Source organism: Mustela erminea, chromosome 13 (genome assembly GCF_009829155.1).
Source record: "Mustela erminea isolate mMusErm1 chromosome 13, mMusErm1.Pri, whole genome shotgun sequence".
In the NCBI taxonomy this organism is placed as follows: Eukaryota; Metazoa; Chordata; class Mammalia; order Carnivora; family Mustelidae; genus Mustela; species Mustela erminea.
The window spans coordinates 85,906,685-85,925,629 of NC_045626.1; the positions used below are offsets into that span (position 1 = coordinate 85,906,685).

At 44.8% G+C, this 18,945-nt stretch overlaps 1 protein-coding gene across 15 annotated transcripts in view; it reads right to left on the reverse strand.

Moving 5' to 3' along the window:
- The window catches only part of CLIP1 (CAP-Gly domain containing linker protein 1), a 121,301-nt gene extending 103,516 nt beyond the window's left edge, over nucleotides 1–17,785 (reverse strand). For 11 of the 15 annotated variants that reach the window (XM_032311224.1, XM_032311223.1, XM_032311216.1 and 8 more), the window contains exon 1: nucleotides 17,622–17,784. The gene's annotated coding sequence lies outside the window, so the exon portion shown is untranslated. Of the gene's footprint in view, nucleotides 1–1,432; nucleotides 1,890–17,621 lie in introns of those variants that run through there. The other 4 variants (XM_032311226.1, XM_032311228.1, XM_032311225.1 and 1 more) reach the window with 3 other exon arrangements.
- Nucleotides 17,786–18,945: the final 1,160 nt, after the last annotated feature.

An 18,945-nucleotide genomic window follows, 5' to 3' on the forward strand; every position in this document is an offset into this window, starting at 1 on the left:
TCTCGCGGTGGCGATCTCAGGGTGGTAAGATCAAGCCCCACGTAGGCTCCCTGCTCACCATGGAATCAGCTTGGGTTTCTTCCTACCTCTACCCCCTACAAGCACACACATACTCACTCTCAAATAAATAAATCTTTTTTTTTTTTTTTTTTTTTTAAGGGCAAAAAGGCATTTTACTGTCAAGGGCAAAACAGGTGTAAAAAACACACAAGTCTGATTACAGCATACTAAAACTTATGTGAGCTAAGACCGATGAGTTGACAACTGTTCAGCTAGGTGATGGCAGTATTTTCTCTACTTCTGTGCACATCTGAAATTCTCCATAATGTAAAGTTTTTCTTATAGGAACTATTTTAATAAAATCTAAACCTCACCTTCTCCCTCATAACCTAAAAGAAGCTTAAGCAGTTTACAGAAACAAGCGATTCCTCAAAAAAAGCAGTTCCCAAAATAAACACGATATAACTCATTCAAACAAAAAGAATAATATTCTTCATAACTCCTCTCTGATTTTTTTAAAGGTTTTGTTTACTCATTTTCGTTTTGTTATTTTCATTTACTATTATTTAAAGTTATGGCTTTAGGGGGCGCATAGGTGGCTCAATGGGTTAAATCTCTGCCTTCATCTCAGGTCATGATCTCAGGGTCCTGGGATCGAGCCCCGCATCGGGCTCTCTGCTGAGCGGGGAGCCTTCTTCCCCCTCTCTCTCTGCCTGTCTCTCTGCGTGTCAAATAAATTAAATCTCAAAAGAAAAAAAAAAGTTTTGGCTTTAGAAAAAAGTACCAAAAAAACTAACATTTCTAGACTAAAAAATGAACACCTGGATTCCATCCTGGCTGGATGACCTTGAATTAGCCTTTAACTCCTTCCCAGACCTTGGTATCCTCAGTTGTAACTAGAGGTTACTAAGTCAGATCCATTTCCAACTCCATCCTTTCGTGGTTTGACTGTTTTGGATTTCAAATCCAAACTCCCTAAGCGAGATGGCAAGGGTCCAGAGTGGAAGAAAAGCCACTGTGGCTCTAACTTTGCCACAGTAAGAGCACTCTGCCATGTGTGGAGAGAGACCTGTCTGATAAGATCAGCTCCCGGCAAGCTCAGCATTACCTGGCACCATCCAGCACAGCATGGCAGCTTCCCAGGCAAATCACATCCCCACAGCTCACCTAGTCCCCTCATGGTCCACTGTGTCTATGAGCAAAACAAAAATCCTCCATTATTTACTAACTCTGGAAATTCTGTTGGGAGGCAAAGGAGAGTTGAAGAATCTGAGACTGCAATGAAGTCATCTGCCAGGAGAGGGCGTTTGGCACTGAGCCCCGGGAAGACGGCCACATGCTTTGGTAGAGGGACAGCTGGAGACCCAGGTCTCAACTGTGCCCTGCGGGGGACAGCGAAAAAATCCGGCCCCAGACAGGTTAGAAGACTTACCTACAGACAGCCGCACTCTGAGACTTCTGAGCTCCCTTCTGATTCTAAAAGGATCAGAGTTCATGAACTTAATAACAGAAGGGAAGGTAAAGAAGTTCCGAGGGTAATGGAAAGTCTAGTTGGAGTGAGGTGTTTCTGAAGCTCATTTTCAAGTCCAGCTTTAGAGAAAAATTCAAAGGCTGTGCTCTAGTATCATATTCCGGAGTCTGGGAGGTTCATTCACAGCTTAATCCTGTCCCCTGGAGTCATGGTTATGTAAGTGTCTGTTGTATGCTATGTCACTTGCTGTCCCCCACCCCCAACAGGGGAGATGCAGTGTAACCCGAGCCGGTCTGCTTCAGCCACTGAAAACACTTACACAACACTCTGGTAGCTTTCCAAACTGACTCATGTTTCCACTAAAGAAAGGCAAGTCATTCGATTTTATTCTCTCTTTCGATTTCATTCACATTCGTATCTATGTACAGAAAGGCCTGGAGAAGACAAAACTGAAGAGCATTTATGTATATTCTTTCACTTTTGAGTAAAACAAAGAAGGTCAAGTATTCCAGCTTCACCCAGGACCACCAAAAGCCAAGCAATAAGCTGATAGGCCTGCCTGGGGCCAATTTAATACATCTTTCCTGGCTGGGCTGAGCTTACATTCTTGGGATGGGAAGAGCAGTCACCTCCCGAGGATGGGCTGCTCATACAGCAAAGCCCTTACTGCTCTGCACTGCACGTTCCACCCCCGACATTCTCTGAAAGAACACAGGCAGAGCATCCCCTCCTTACCGGGTCCTTCCTGGCGACTGTCCCTGCCTAGCTCATCCTTCTGGGCCCTCCACTAGCCACTGTGCAGGTCTTCTATTAATGAACAAGGAATCCCACTCCTGTCCTGTTTGCACAGCACACGATGACTAAGTTCCTCATGGTCAGGGGTGAGATCTGTCTTTGCATCCAAAGGACATAAGAAAGTATTTGGTACACAGTAAGAGTTCAAAAAAGTTCTAAACTGACTCAACATCAAAACAACAACCCATAAAATGATGCAATACTGCAATTTTCAAACTAAAGCACCAAGTAACTCTATCTTACTATCTCCAAGCCATTGACAAAGATGACAGCAATACAGTTTCCCACCTGGGGGTTCTTTTTAAAAGTAGGTCAATGATGCTATAGGTAAACTATTCAATTACTACCTCTAGTGAATGGTATGTAAGAGCTCTGAGTCTCAAGTTAGATCATTATCCCTGCTGACACTAGCATACTTTCTGATGAAAATATGTTGTGAGACAAATCCAAAATTTTGGAATTACCTAGTTATTATGTTCAGAAAACTAAAAACTGGAAATAATATTTTATTTAACCGAATATATTCAAAATATTACTTCAAAATGTAATCAATATTAATTATTAACAGACTGGGGCACTTGGGTGGCTCAGTTAGTTGGGCATCTGCCTTGGGCTGGGATGATGATCCCAGGGTCCTGGGATTAAGTTCCACATCAGACTCCCTGTTCAGTGGGGAGCCTGCTTCTCCCTTTTCCCTCTGCCCTTCCCCTCTGCTTGTGCTCTTGCGCTCTCTCTCTCTGAAATAAATAAATAAATAAAATCTTTTTTAAAAAATTTAAGAAGCTGTATCACATTCTTTTTTCCTACTAAGTCTTTGAAACCCATTGGGTATTTTATATTTACAGCACATTTACAGCACATTTCAACTAGGACTTACCACATTTCTAGTGCTCAACATATGTGGCTACTGTACTGGACAGTATAGGTCTAGAACACATGCTTAAGGTAGAATGTAAATGAAGTGGCCTTCCTCCTGGCATCAGTAATAAGTTGCCAGTTGCTTTAAATCCCCCTGGGTGTACAACATTCATCTTTCCAACTTCATTAAAACACACATGTGAGAAAAGGAAAAATCCTGTAAAATCTTGAATATAAAACTGAATAATTTAATTGTTAAGATTAAAAAGGGGGTAATGCATTTATAGTAAGAGGATCTTTTTTTTTTTTTTAAGATTTTATCCATTTATTTGACAGATCACAAGCAGGCAGAGAGAGGCAGACAGAGAGGGGGAAGCAGGCTCCCCGCCGAGCAGGGAGCCCGACGTGGGGCTCGATCCTAGGACCCCGAGATCATGACCCAAGCCGAAGGCAGAGGCTTAAACCACTGAGCCACCCAGGCGCCCCAGTAAGAGGATCTTTAAAATATCTATTCAATTGGGGCGCCTAGGTGGCTCAGTAGGTTAAGCATCTGCCTTTGGCTCAGGTCTTAATCTCCAGGTCCTGGGATGGAGAGCCCCCCCCCCCATCCTGCTCAGCAGGGAGCCTGCTTCTCCCTCTCCTTGCCACTCTCCCTGCCTATGTTCCCTCTCTCTCTAATAAATACATAAATAAAATCTTTTTAAAAATTTTTTAAAATATCTATTTGAGGGATGCCTGGGTAGCTCAGTTGGGCATACAAATCTTGATTTTGGCTTAGTCATGATCGCAGGGTCTTGGGGCTGCACTCAGCACGGAGCCTGCTTAAGATTCTCTCTCCCCCTCTTCCTCTGCCCACCTCCCAGCTTGAGTGTGTGTGTGCATGCATACTCTCTCTAAAAAACAAAAATTAAAATAAAAAAATAAGTATCTGTTTGACAGGGGACATATAATGTATAAAGATGACCTGCATATAGCACAAAGCGCTGGCCAGTAAAACTCAAAGCAAAGTGCAGAGATTGAGTTACGGATGAAAATTTAATAAGTGTGTCTCAAGAATCACGAGAGGAACGGGAGAGTTAGTGACTGGCAGATGTAAGGCCAATATAGCAGAGGCAGCATGTCAAGTACAAAGAGGGGAATGAGAGCATTATTCTACTGCAGCAGCATTGTGCTTAGCTTTTGCTGCCTTTCTGACTGTAAGAAACCAAGGCAGAGTTGAGGATTGGAGAGATCAGAACATGTGAAAAGAAAAGCTTGGGGACTGGAGGGAAAAACTGCGGGACATTAGAGACGCTAAGGGTTAACTGCAGTCAGTTATTCATTTCTTACTATAAAATATTCCAATATTTTTATCCCCCAAACTTTAGCAAATTGTCTTTGACTTTGAAGTCTAGTGGCTATAATTTAAAATTTAAGACCCAGGGAAGAAAAGACACTGGTCCCACATTTTAACTTTTGAGGAACTTGTCTTCTCAATGAAGACACAGAATACTGGTTGGGGGATGGAGAGCATCTCCTCTAGAGTGGAGTATCTGTCAAGCACATGAGGGTCAGTTGGTATGAACTGATGAGTGACATGAAGCTGCCTAAGGCCAGCTGACCTCCCTTGATGAGTGACATGAAGCTGCCTAAGGCCAGCTGACCTCCCAGAAGCTAGCCCCTTGAGCAGAGGGAAAACGTAGGAGAGGTCACCAAACACAGCTCCGGGCACAGGCCCCAGATCCATCGCTTCGAATCAGGGCCATAACAAGTGAGGTAAACCAGAAAGAAGAGCAAGGAGGAGTCCGGGGCCATTTGGTTTCAGCAGCAACTAAGTGACTGGCTTACAGGGTAACAGGATAAAGTCTTAAACCTGAGCAGTAAGTCTAGGAAGGCTGGTGCCTATGAGTACGAGGAAACTCCAAACTGCCCCTCCTCTGTTTCTGTACCCCACCAACTCCAGCAGAGGATTAAAAGACTCAGGAATACTGAAAAGATCAGCCAGGGGAAAAGGCCACGCAGCCCTGTCAGAAACAAACATACAGGAGAAGAGAACAATTTCGCAGAGTGGAAAGAAGAGAAAGAGAATCCGTCTTCCTGAGGGCTGACTCTGTCTTCCCAAGGTATAAACCTAAAAGGGCGGACAATGTCTCAAATCTGTTCAGGAGGCCAGAGCATCTGAAAATAGTGGCGTTCTTGTTCAGGAGGCCAGAGCATCTGAAAATAGTGGCGTTCTTAACAGAGTATCATGAAATACTGAGATAAAGTATAAAAAATGTTTAATATAGGGACCCCTGGGTGGCTCAGTCAGTTAAGTATCTGCCTGCAGCACAGGTCATGATTCCAGGGTCCTGGGACTGAGCCCCACGTCGGGCTCCCTGCTCAACTGGGAGTCTGTTTCTCTCCCTCTTCCACTCCCCCTCCTCCTGCTTATGCTCTGTCTGTCTGTCTCTCTCTCTCTCTCTCTCTCAAATAAATAAAATCTTTCAAAAAAATGTTTAATATATAGTAGCATAAGCCTAAGACTGAGAACAAGCAAAATACACAATACATGATGTAACTTTTTAAACAAACCAGAGTCAAACAGCTTTAAAGTTAACACAAAAATTAAAAACAAAGTGCACACATCTAGCAAGGATAGAGTACAAAAGATAAAAGATAAGTAAATAGTGTAGTCACTGTTTGCTTAAAAGGATCAACGTGAGGGGCACCTGGGTGGCTCAGTCACTTAAGTGTCCACTTTCAGCTCAGGTCAGGATGCCAGGAACCTAGGATCAAGCCCCTTAAAAGGCCCTGCTCAGTGAGAGTCTGCCTCTCCCTCTGCCCTTCCTCCTGCTTATGCTTGCTTGCTCTCTCTCTAATAAATAAATTAAAAATCTTAAAAAAAAAAATCAATGTGAAAAGCACACTTAGACACTAAAGGACACAAGCCAGGAAGGATCAGGAGATTAACTGACTCCTTAATTCAAATGGTGCCACATTTGAATTGTTGTACTTCCAATTTCTAAGGTAGGGGCCTTACAAAGCAATTCATAAAATCAGTCTACCAACCTTAGGTAGCTGGTTTGAGAATATCATATAATAAGTTACTGAGGGTAAACAGAAAATTTTACATCTATCAAAGTCAGAAGTAGAATTTTAAGTGACTGAAGACTCAGTACAGAATGTGTATGTTGAATGAAGTCAGAATAGGGTATCAACAGACAGACATGACCAATTCAAAAATTATTCTGTGCTTGAAAATCATGTTTTTAAGACTCAGTGTATGACATAGTACAGAATACAAATTGTACCCAGAATTTCAAAGCCTGTAACAGTTTTAAAAAGGAGAAGGAGGGGGACCAAAATCCAACCAAGCCAAAGAGATCTGAAGCATTAGGCAATCTTTCTAGAAGATGAAACTCTATGTCATGATGCAACCGCCTGCAATTATGAATGTCTTTGTACAGCTAAGTTTGAGTGGAGATTTTATGTTCCTGTTACTTAAACAGAAAATATGCAGCCTCCCAAGTTCCTCCATCTGCAAAAAAAAAAAAAAAATTGTAAAAAGGGAACATGGAAAGCTGAATAATTTGAGCTATTTTGCTCATTTACACAAATTTCTGCAAAATTCCTGTGACTCTATAACTCTAATACCACCAGCTTGGAGAAAGATCTTTAAAAGGACAGAAATTGCTAGACCTGGTTAGTGTCTCCCAGAAGAACTTACTTAATAGGTCGACAGCAGTCAATTATACTAACGTGTCAAAAGGCACAAATGTGCTTAATATAGCATCATAAAATTTCAGACTCAGAAGAGACCTTAGCAATCTAGTTCAACTTCCTCATTTTACCACTGAGGAAATGGACTCTAAAAAGTGAAATCACTTGTTAAGGTCCCAGTTACTTAAGAGTCTAGGACATAAAACCTCAATCTCCAGAGTAGAAACTCCTGACCCTAAAGAGTGCTGATGAACAGAAGTTTCTAAGCTGTTGTATACAGCAGGGAGAGGAGTCAATCCCCAGGCAGGTTAAAATTGGTGTCCCTTTCCAATCTTCACAAAAGAATGAAAGCATACTGTCTCTTCCCCGTCAACAGTCAGATCCTGCCCATACTGAAAGCAAACACACACCAGCTGTTTGTTCTGAGCAAGAAAAAGGCACAAAGATAACTCACAAAACAATTACTTACTTGTTTTTTCTTTCCTCTTACAAAATCCCTCTTGTTTTTACTCTGCAAATAAGCCAATTTAATATTTGCTATATAGATTTTCAGATCCAAAGGGGGGCAGAAATCACATTTCTGTTTTCACAGTACTGAAGGACACCTGGCTACTTCAAGAGAAGATACCACTCTACTCATTTTCCATACGAGTTCCTAAGATGCTTTTCTGTATGAGCACCCTAGATACTATAAACAGAGACTAGGAAATAGTTTCATTTGGAACTTAATACCCAGTTTCGTTGTTGGTTATTTTTTCCCTCCTTAGGTCATCTTCCATACAGACACAGAGCAGGTCCTATCAGACCACCTTTGGGGTGCCTGGCTGGCTCAGTCCATAGGGGCACGTGACTCTTGATCTCCAGATTGTGGGTTCAAGTCGCACGTTGGGTGTAGACATTAGTTAAAAATCATAAAAAGAAAAGAAAAGAAAAACTTCACCTTTAATTAAACTCTGGGAAATAAAACTGACAAACATACAAAGGGCCTGAAATTTGGCAAGGCACGAGTTCTGACATGAGGAGCAGGAGATGCCTCTCCCTGAATATTTAACTCCTCATAAATTACAACTTCTTCAGTGACAACTGTTCATTAAAAACGTGCCCTTTAATAATGGCAAGGCACTCCTACTCAAACTAACTCAAAAACATGGCCAGGAAGACAGGTTTTAATTTCCCATACGGGTAGAAGTGGGTTTTTCCCCATTCTGACTCAAATGAAAGAAGAAAACTGCGCTGACACCTAACTTCCTTACCAACAGGCAGCCAGGAAGACACCAGAGACTACATGAAAGGGAAAGAAGTATTCTAACATTTACTGAGTTTTCCACACATTAATTCATTTAATCTGCACTGCAACTACATGAAGTAGCTACAATCCCCATTTTACAGATGAGAACACTGAGCTCCAAAAGGTTAAGTGATTGGCAGGAGGTCTTCATAAAGTAACAGAGCCAGGATCTGCTGCCAGGCAAAGGACAGACTTCCATACAAGCCCTGCGTTCCCCAAGGGCAGAGGTGTGCCTGTTTTACTCAACTCTGTATCTCCAACATCTAGGCTAGTTCCCTACAATAGGTATTCAATAAATGCCTGACAGATACATAAGATAAAAGATAATTGGTGAACTCAACAACAACAAAAACTCAACTTAAAACTGGCCAAAGGACTAGAATATGCAATTCCTTCAAAGATACACAAATGACCAACAGGCACATGAAAAGATGTTCAACTTCACAAATCTTTAGAGAAATGCAAATCAGAATCACAGGGAGATACCACCTCACACCCATTAGGATGACTACTCCCAAAAATCTACTCCCAAAAATCGGGAAATTAAAGGGTTGGCGAGGACGTGGAGAAGCTGGAGCCCTTCTCACTGCTGCTGGGAACACATGATGGTGCAGGTACTGTGGAAACAGAATGGCGGTGTCTCAAAAGGTAAAAAGAATTCATATGACCCAACAATTCCACTGCTGGATACAGATCCCAAAGAACCAAAAGCAGGGTCTCAGAGCGAAATTTGTATGCCCACATTCACAGCATTACTCATAGTATCTAAAACACACAAGCACCCCGAGTACCCATGGGCAGATGAGCCGACAGGCAGAAGAACATGGTCTACACATATCATGGAAAAGGATTCGGCCTTCAAATGGAAACAAACTCTGACCCTGGCTACAACATGGATGAACCCCGAGGGCATCATGCAGAATGAAGTAAGTCACTCACAAAAAGACAAGTACTGTGTGATTCCACTTATATGAGGTCATCAAAGTCCTCAGAGACGGAAGAAGACAGGAGAGACGGAAGGCAGAATGGTGGTTGCCAGAGGCAGGGAGAGGGGGAATGAACATCTAGTGTTTAATGGATACAGAGTTTTACTTTTGCAAGATAAAGAAAGTTCTGGAAACGGATGGTGGCAGTAGCTGCATGACAGGAAGGTAACATCACTGAACTGTAAACTTTAAAATGGTTACAATGGTAAATTTTACATGTATTTTACCACAATAAAAATAACTGGAAAAGAAGACAGTCGGTATGCTTTTGTATACTTTTATGCTAAACACTAACATACTAGTGTTCTGCACGCTGTTTTTACACTTAATATTTGTGAGGTCGAAATAAAAGACAATTGGTATAGTTTCCAAAGAGGCTAGACAAATGCCCAATGAGCACATGAAAAGGAGTCAACATCACTAGTCATGATGCAAATGCAAATAAAAATTACAGTGAAATGTCATACAGCACTTCACCCTCGCGAGGTTGACTGCAATAAAATAAAATAAACCAGAATGAGTTGGCAAGGATGTGGGAAAAATGGAACTTCACTCGCTGCTGATGGCACAATCACTTTAGAAAACTGCTGTGTGGTTCCTCAAAAGGTAAAGCACACACATGAACCAGCAATTCCACTCCTAGCTATACACCTAAGATGAATGATAACGTAAGTCCACTCACAAATACAAATGCTCAAAATAGCGTTATTCCTAATAGGCAGAAAGTGAAACAACCCAAATGTCCATCAGCTGATGAACAACAAGGAGGTGGTATATCCAAGCAATGGAAAATGATTTAGCCTAAAAAGGATGGAGAACTGACACATGCTCCAACACAGATAAACTCTGAAAATGTTTTGCTAAGTGAAGTCAGTCAGTCATACTGTATGATTCCATTATGTGAAATGTCTAGAACGGGCAAGTCTATAGAGACAGACTGCGGGGCTGGGAATACAGACTTTCTTCCTGGTATGAAGAAAAGATACTAAAACTGATGGTGGTTACAGTGGCCCAGTTTCGCGGGAACAAGACCGTTTCGTTTACCCAGCAGTTTTTCCTGTTTTCCACCTACGAGCCACTATTTTTGACCAAACAACAGAAAAAGGACTTGCAGAAAACTCAGTGATTACTGCTGGAGACAAGTAGGATGAACTCCTCATCAGGGCAGGGAAGCCGCTCCTTGATGTAAAGCACACTTCAGTGTTACTTCCTGTTACTTGCCCTCAAACACAGAACAGCAGACTATCTGCTACTACTGCCTCAACGTGCTACTTTTATGCCTCATTATCTTTGCTCAGTCTGGTCTTGGATGTCTTACCTAAACCATCCCTGCCTCAAAACCCCAGATTTCCATCAATAGCAAACACAAGTGCTGATTCCTATGTGGGAATCCTTCCTGGACTCCCTTCCAGACACACACACAGCCAACCCTAAGTGATGCCCGTCCAGGTCCCACCTTAGGTTCCCCCGCTGTCTCACTCGTGAGACACAGAGCTCCTGGAGTGCCTTCCGAACACAACAGATGTTTGATAAACTGGCCTTTCTGGAGGTTTCTCCCCAAACACACAGGACACTTTCTATTGGCCATATTCACCCGAAAAGCTTTTCTAGAAACCTAACCACGCACAAAACAATCAAAGGGAACCAGTGATACAGAACTCGCCTTTCCTTTGTCTTCATGTTCCCTGGCCGACTCCCTCCGCCATACAGCTACCACCTAACAGTCGGTTCAACAAAGCCGAATTCCTTCCATTAGTACAGCAACCACACAGCGCGGACAGGACAGGTCTTACCCACTTTACAGAGCAACAACCAGAGAGGGGTTAAGCAATTTGCTCAAGCTGAGGCTGAAGCAAATCCAGGACCTCAAACGTCTTAACTGTAGTTCTGATTTCTCATGCTGGTTTGCTAAGAGTATTACCAGTGAAAATTTTACACTTTTAATTAATTAAAAATATAATATAAATTCAGATGGAAGGACATACTCTAAAACACTGAAATTATTTTCTCTGGGCAGTGGGATTATGAGTAACTTGCTTTTTTCTGTTTTGTGTTTTACTTTTATTTTTTTTTAAGATTTTATTTATTTATTTGTCAGAGAGAGAGAGAGGGAGAGCGAGAGAACATAGGCAGACATAATGGCAGGCAGAGGCAGAGGGAGAAGCAGGCTCCCCACCAAGCAAGGAGCCCGATGTGGGACTCAACCCAGGATGCTGGGATCATGACACAAGCCAAAGGCAGCCGCCCAACCAGCTGAGCCACCCAGGCATCCCTGTATGTGTTTGTTTTATACATTATGCGTTGAACCCACATATTATAAGACAACTAATATATATTATTAAAACACAAGGACCGGGGCGCCTGGTTCCTCAGTCGGTTAATCATCTGCCTTCAGCTCAGGTTGTGATCCTGGGGTCCTAGGATCAAGGCCCACATCGGGCTCCCTGCTGAGTGGGAGGTCTGCTTCTCCCTCTCCCACTCCCCCTGCTTGTGTTCCCTCTCTCTCTGTGTCTCTCTCTGTTAAGTAAATAAATAAAATCTTTAAAAATAAAAAGTAAAAATAAAATAAAATCTAGATTTGAGGGGCGCCTGGGTGGCTCAGTCACTTAAGTGTCTGCCTTTGGCTCAGGTCATGGTCCCAGGGTTCTGGGATGGAGCCCCGCATCAGTCTCCTTGCTCCTCAGGAAGCCTGCTTCTCCCTCTCCCTGATGCTCCCCGTGCTTGTACTCTCTGTCAAATGAATAAATAAAATCTTTAAAAAAATAAAATAAAATAAGATCTAAGTTTGACTCTGCAACTAGATTCTCAATATAGGAACCTAAATAAGCCATATATGCCTTACAACAGAACTGTTTCAAGATACACAGTTTTTTCTAGTCACCCATGTGTGAAAAAAACTTGATAATAGTTTTCTTTCACTTAGGCCATAAAAAAGAAAAAATTACCATGCCTATAAAACTTATTTATTCCATAGTCTGGAAAAGAAAAGTCTAATAGGATCCTTCCTGCCTTAAGGTATTAGAACATAATGTCTCCAATAAGATATCACTCTTAGGAGTAAATCAGTTAAACAGATAAGGCAGGAGGTCAAAAGATTTGTTTACAAGATTTTAAGGAAAATATCCCTAATATCTCTTATCTTTCTTTCCTGAGGGGAGAGGGGGAGAAAATATGCCAAATATTTGAATGCACTACCCAACTAAGATGTGTAGGATCTGAGAAAAAAATCTCATTATGGTTGCCATCCCTTTATACATCAAACGCAAGTTTCAGGTGATTTGTACATCCCGAACATCTGGATCTTCAGGCCTTTAACTTCGGAGAAGATACAGTAGATCAAGGACTCGGCAATTTTCAGTGTGAAGAATGGGCAGGGTTTAACTGGGATCTAATCCAAGCTATACTTAGACGTAAGTAAGCAAAGGCGAATACAAATATCAAACTACTTGATTTGAGTCGCAAGTATATTAGACCTTATGCTTACGCAAAACATCAGGGCAGAAAACATTAGGGTCTGTACTCTCATTAGGATCCCTGAGAAGACACAGAAGAGAATGCGTTTCCCCAGAAAAAGAGATACCAAAGAGAGTTCCCAGTAGGGATTCTGTAATAGGACTAGTTCCTCTTTTCAAAGATTTCACAAAGAATAGTTTTAAGATTTTGTTGCTGAACCACTTAAGAAAGATAATTAAAAACCAGACCCACCCATTGAGTTAGTGCTAGTGGAATCTGTCCTTCTGGAAGTGCCAGATGGAGCTTAAAAAAAAAAAAAAAAATCTCTTCACTAATGGTCGCCAAGATTCCTTGGCACTGGATGCCAAGACCAGGATATTAACCCAGAATTCCTAGCCAAATCCAAGGTTGGTTAATTACTATCTGCCAACCTTAAAAAAAAAAAAGGCACCTTCTCTGTTCCTGACTGAAATCTAAAGAGGTCGCTCTTACTTGAAATTCTTGTGTAGTACCATCAGTCAATCTGTTTTCCCTTAAAAGAGCATTGTAACTGAAATGCTGATTTAAAGCATATGGATTCTCTGAGTCCCATGTACATGGGAAACATACACTACATATATTAAATATATATAAGATGCTGTAATAGTTTAAAGGCTCCCTAAACAGTAATCTAAAAAATTCACATCCAGGACGATACTGACAATGCTTTCCAATTAAGACTGAAGAGACTTACATGAAGGTTTATATTAAACAGAGATTTTTGAACCATGAAACTTTTAAGACTAAAAAGGAAGGCTTCACTGCCAGGAGCACAATTCCAGGAAAAAGCTATATATGCAAATGTCAGTTACAAGGTCTTCCAGGGTTGAGCAAAGATCCTGCATACAAATAGCAAAGCATACACTCCACAGCAATTCTGAACACCAAGTACCTTTTTTGGTGCTAAGGTGCCATTGCCAACATACCCTGCACACTGTTTGAAATACCATAAAGCAGGGTTCAATTTCTAGCTCTGTATTCACCAGCTATGTGGCCTTTTAGACAAGTTGGTAAAATTCTTTGAGCCTCATATGCTCCCACATATTTAACTTCTTCTTCAACAAAATCAATAACGTTATCTGTATCTTTCACTATTTTAAAATATTTTTATAGATACATATTTTAAGGACTACAAACTATATGGCCTTCAATCATCCGTCCCCTCCCAAACTCCCACCTCAAGACCTTTGTACTTGCTGTTCCGTCTTCCTATGGAAGAACAGGACTTCCTACTGAAGTCCCATTCTCCTCAAGGTCTCCTCTTGCCACCCTACCGAAAATTTCAATTACTTTAACTCTTGTCCCCAAAACTACATTTTTCCCCTTATTTTTTTTCATACCATGTAACACTGTACAACATACAATATTTTTAATCGAAATGGTTATTGTACTCCTCCCTTCCTTGAAGGGGGCTCCAGAACAAAGATCTCAGTTTTATTCATTGCTATACCATCAGCACCCAGAACAGCACCTGGCACAGAGCCATGCTCAATAAATATCTGTTGCGTGAATACCAAATGAGACTTAACACAGCCCACAGATAGGTACCCCACAGCCCCACCTGCTGCCTTTGGGGAGAATATCACAACACTTCAAAAACACTAAAGAACTATCAGCTTGTCGGGACTGACCAACAACACTGTCCACTCTTAACATCTGAAAAAACACTGGACCTCACACCTCATTTGTACAAGAAAGAGAATTAAGAAGCTGATAATTGGGGGGCACTTGGGTGGCTCAGTGGGTTAAAGCCTCTGTCTTCAACTCAGGTCATGATCCTCAGGGTCCTGGGATTGAGCCCCCGCACTGGGCTCCCTGCTCAGCGGGGAGCCTGCTTCCCCCTCTCTCTCTGCTTGCCTCTCTGCAAGTCAAATAAATAAATAAAATCTTTAAAAAAAAAAAAAAAAAGAAGATGATAATTGGGATAAAGTAGCAAGTTACATGGGGTTAAAAAGTCTCACTTTGGTTAATATTGAGCAAAATTTCCTTTTGATGTTAATATTAAGCCATCTCAGGATACCTGGGTGGCTCAGTCGGTTAAGCATCTGCCTTCAGCTCAGGTCCTGATGCTCAATCAAGGTCCTGAGATTGAGTCCCACATTGGGCTCCCTGCTCAGCGGGGAGCCTGCTTCTCCCTCTCCCTCTGCTCTTCCCCCTGCTTATATTCTCTCTCTCTCTGTCAAATACATAAATAAAATCTTTTAAAAAAATATTAAGCCATCCCCATGTAAATTTACTACCCTACCCTCTGCTTTTTTCTTTAGGTTTGACCTCTCTAAGCCAATCTTTTTTTTTTTAATTTTTAAAGGTTTTGTTTATTTATTTATTTGAGAGAGGGCACACAACCAGGCAGAGGGGCAGAGGAAGAGGGAGAAACAGGCTCCCCACTGAGCAGGGAGCCGAATGTGGGGCTCGATCCCAGGACCCTGAGATCATGACCTGAGCTGAAGTCAGAGGCTTAACCCACTGAGACACCCAGGTGCCCGCTAAAGACAATCTTAAAACATACTGACCTCATATTTGCAATTTTACCAAACACAGTATTCTCCAGAAACCCACAGAGGGTGCTAGAAAGTGAAACCAATGCCTCGCTGGCTTGGTTGCTGGAGCACGCAGCCCTCGATCTCCCGGTTATGGGTTCGAGCCCCAACTGATGTAAAGATTACTTTAAAAAAAATTTTTTTTCTTTAACTTTTAAAAATCTTGAAGTGAAAGGTCCTTACCATATACATTCCCAGAATGAAATATACATATATTGTGTGTGTGTGTGTGTGTGTGTGTCGTGTGGCCATATATGGCCAGAAATATATCTGTAAATAATAATCAGGAACACCGGGTGTGTTAAAGTGAAAAATTCAAAGATGCCCACCTTTGTACGGAGTACAAGAGGACCAGATCATCTATTGGGCTTAGAAGCCCAGCAGAGACAGTATTTAAAAGCAAGGGTCAAACATTATTGAGTTAAGTTCACATGCATTAATGTGTATGAGTGACATGGGATGCAAAAGACTCAATGTTAGACACTGGGTAAAAAAAAAAAATTTGAGGGTGCCTGGGTGGCTCACTGGGTTGAGCCTCTGCCTTCGCTCCCGTCATGATCCCTGGGTCCTGGGATCGAGTCCCACATCCGGCTCTCTGCTCAGCGGGGGGGCCTGCTTATCTCCCCCCCCACCGCCTCCTGTTTCTCTCCCTACTTGTGACCTCTCTCTCTCTGTCAGGTGAATAAATAAAATCTTTTTAAAAAAATTTTAATACAAGTAAGAAGGGCACCAAATTTGAAACTCCTAAACAACAGAAACCAGATCGGCTTAGCCATTCTTGAAAAGGTAGGGAGGGCACGATCTCTATCTTCAGACAACACGTACAAGAGATCCCACCCAGTTTCAATTTTATTTTTACTCCTTCGAACGAGGAGGCCTAAGATGTACTCTTTCTGTGAATGTCAAAAACCCAGCACCAGCCTTGTTCTATCAATCATCTACTTCCTTTGGTATAATAAAGCCCAGCCTTGCTCCTTGCCAGGAATTCACTAAACTAATCTCATAACTAAGCACCTGGAGTCAATACCTGAGCTCAAATGCTGACACCCCCCACTTATTAGCTATATGACCCTGGGCAAGGTACTTGACCTTTCCATGCCTCCTGTGTAAAATGGGGATAATGACAGCACCTTCCTTGGGTGAAGCTGATTAATGAGATAAAACATAAAAGACTTGCCCAAAGCCTGACCAAAGGAAGCCCTCACTAAAGGTTAATTGTTATTATTTCCAGAGGAAAAAACTGCCCCAAGGCTGAGGAGCAACATAACAGGATCCTTGTAAAAGGTTATCATTAAACCCCAAAGCCAAACACATTTGTTCTCCTGATTTGTGGATACCACAGGTTATAGGAATAATAATAAAACAGTAACACCAACCAGAATCATAACCCCAAAAGCAGCAACACAAATAACTGAGCTCTTACTGGCCAGGCACTGTCCTAACCTAAAACAGGAAGAAGGCAAGGTCGCTTAAAAAAAAAAAAAAAAAATCCAATTTTCTCTACCCTCCTTTTAAAATACGGTAACTGGTGACCAAGTTTTGCTAAAAACAGGTATGTAGAAGATTACAGACTTGACGTGGAATTTCTTCATACCAAAGAGGTGGGGCTGTGAAGGGAGGAGGGGGTGGTGCTCGGTTCCTGCCAGATGGGAAAGCCACATGAAGTGGAGAAACAGCCGAGTTCAGGGTTTATCCCCAAATCAAAATCAGATTTTTGAACCACAGGACCTCCAAATTAGGGGAATCAGAAGGCTCTGCTTTTAAAATAACCTCTAAACAAGTGTCATCTGTCCTCCGAGCCAATCCCCTGCCGAGGGAGAAGGCTCGGGTTACGGAGCAGTGGTGTTATTTCAGAAATCCTTGTCACCTCTTGTCATCCACCCTCTCCGAGAATCACAGTCCCGCCGTGGGGGAGAGGGACAAAAGCCACGGCCAGGCAGGCCGAGGCCAGCGGGGCCAGCCCGCCGGCCGGCGCACGCACGGAGGCCAGGGCCAGGGTGCCCTCCATTCCGGCTCGCGGGCACCGGGTGGCAGGGCCCGAGGAACGCTCCCGAGACGCGGCGGCAGCGCCCAGGGGCAACAGGTCCCGCCGGGGCTCGGCCTCCGCGGGGTCCCGGCCGCCCCCAAGCCCCCCAGGGCCGAGGGGAGGGGAGCGGGAAGCCCGGGAGGGAGCGGCGCCTGGGGCGGCGCAGGGGCAAGGAGTCCAAGCTCCATCTTGAGGCGGACGGAGGAAGGGAAGGCCGGGCTCGGCGCTGACAGGCCGGCTACTTTTCCGGCTCCGCGGTGGGGCACCCCAGGGACGCCCGGCCTCCAGGGCCACCCGCTCGGGACCCCCGGGGTCCCCTCGGAAGCGGCCCGCTCGAGGCACTCGGGGCCCTCCCGGACGCCGGGCTCGGCCCCCAACCCCCGGCCCCGAGCCCGGCGGACGGGAGCGGGCCCGGCCGGGAGCAAGGGGGAAGGGAAGGAGGGCACCAGGGAAGGGGAGAGGGCCCGCGCCGCGCCCCGCTCACCGCCGCCTCGGTCGCCGCCAGTCGCCGCCACCTGCCCCACTGCAGCAGCAGCAGCAGCCGCGCGGCCGCCGCCTCCCGCCTCCCGGCTCGTCGGCTCGGGGCGGGGGAGAGCGTGACGCGCCGCCGCCGCCGCCGCCGCCGCCGCCGCCGCCGCCGCGGGGCCGGGCGGGCGCGCGCCGCCAGGAGAAGACGCCGCCGCGGCTCCTCCCCGCGCGCTCGGCCTCCGCGCCCGCCCCCCGGCCGGGCCGCCCGGCGCCTGAGCCCCGCGCCCCGAGCTCCGCGCGCACCCCCGGCCGCGGCCCGAGCCCGGCACCGCCGCCTCTTTGTCTGCACCCGCCGCTGCCTGGGAGCCGCGCTCTAGCCGCCCGGCGCGCCCGCCGTCCAGCCCTCGGATCCCACTGAGGACCGGGATGGGAGGGAGGCGTGGGGGAAGCCCCCAGCGGCCCGGACCGAGGGGCTTCTGCTGGTTTCGGCTAGCGGCGCATTTTCTGAAAGTGTCCCCAGAATTGGCGGGTCACACCCGAGAGCTCCATTCAGTGTCCTGACCACAGCCTGCTAGCGTGGGGCTGATTGACTTTTTCTCTTTTTCCTTTTTTTTTTTTCTTTTTTTTCTTTTTTCCTTTTCGACCAGACCCGGGGTGAGAAATCCTGGGATACTAGCTAGGAGGAGCTGCCCACCGCAGGTTAAGTTTAAGGAGCGTCGTCTCTGCCCTCCGCTCTCTCCGGGGAAAGACCCCCGGTGCGGAATCCCTGGGAAAACCTGGAAGGAGCCGCCTACAGCGAGTGAAGCTTGAGAAGGACCGTCTCTGTCTGCAGTCTCCCCTCCTCCGGGGAAAGACCGGGGCTTTAAAATCCCTTGAAATAAGCCCAGCACTTGCTCCATTAGTTTGAGAAAAGCCTCTTTTATTCGCCCCTGCCGCTTTGGACGAAAGCCCTGGTTAATGCCCTGTCCTCCCTCCCTCCCCGCAGGGATCTCCCTTAAAAGCTTTTGAAAGGGACAGGAGAGGAGGCAGCCGCAGCCTGCTCGGGGCTGCTGCCACGGAGGGCGGCCAGCATTTCACTCTCACCGACCATGGCAACCCCAGAAGCTTTGCAACTCCTGGGAGGAATTTGCAGCTGTCAGGGAAGCCCGGCGTTTTGCAGCGACTCCGAGGTGGATAAGGGGCCCCAGGGCTTCCTCCTCCTGCGGGGTAGAAGGGAATAATCGGGAGGGCAACCCCTTTGCTGACCTTTATTCAAAGGACTGTGCTGCTGGACCAACAGGCTCGTACAAGAGTATATATACAGGCAGGGAGCTACGTTGGAAATGCTCGAAGTTCGGACA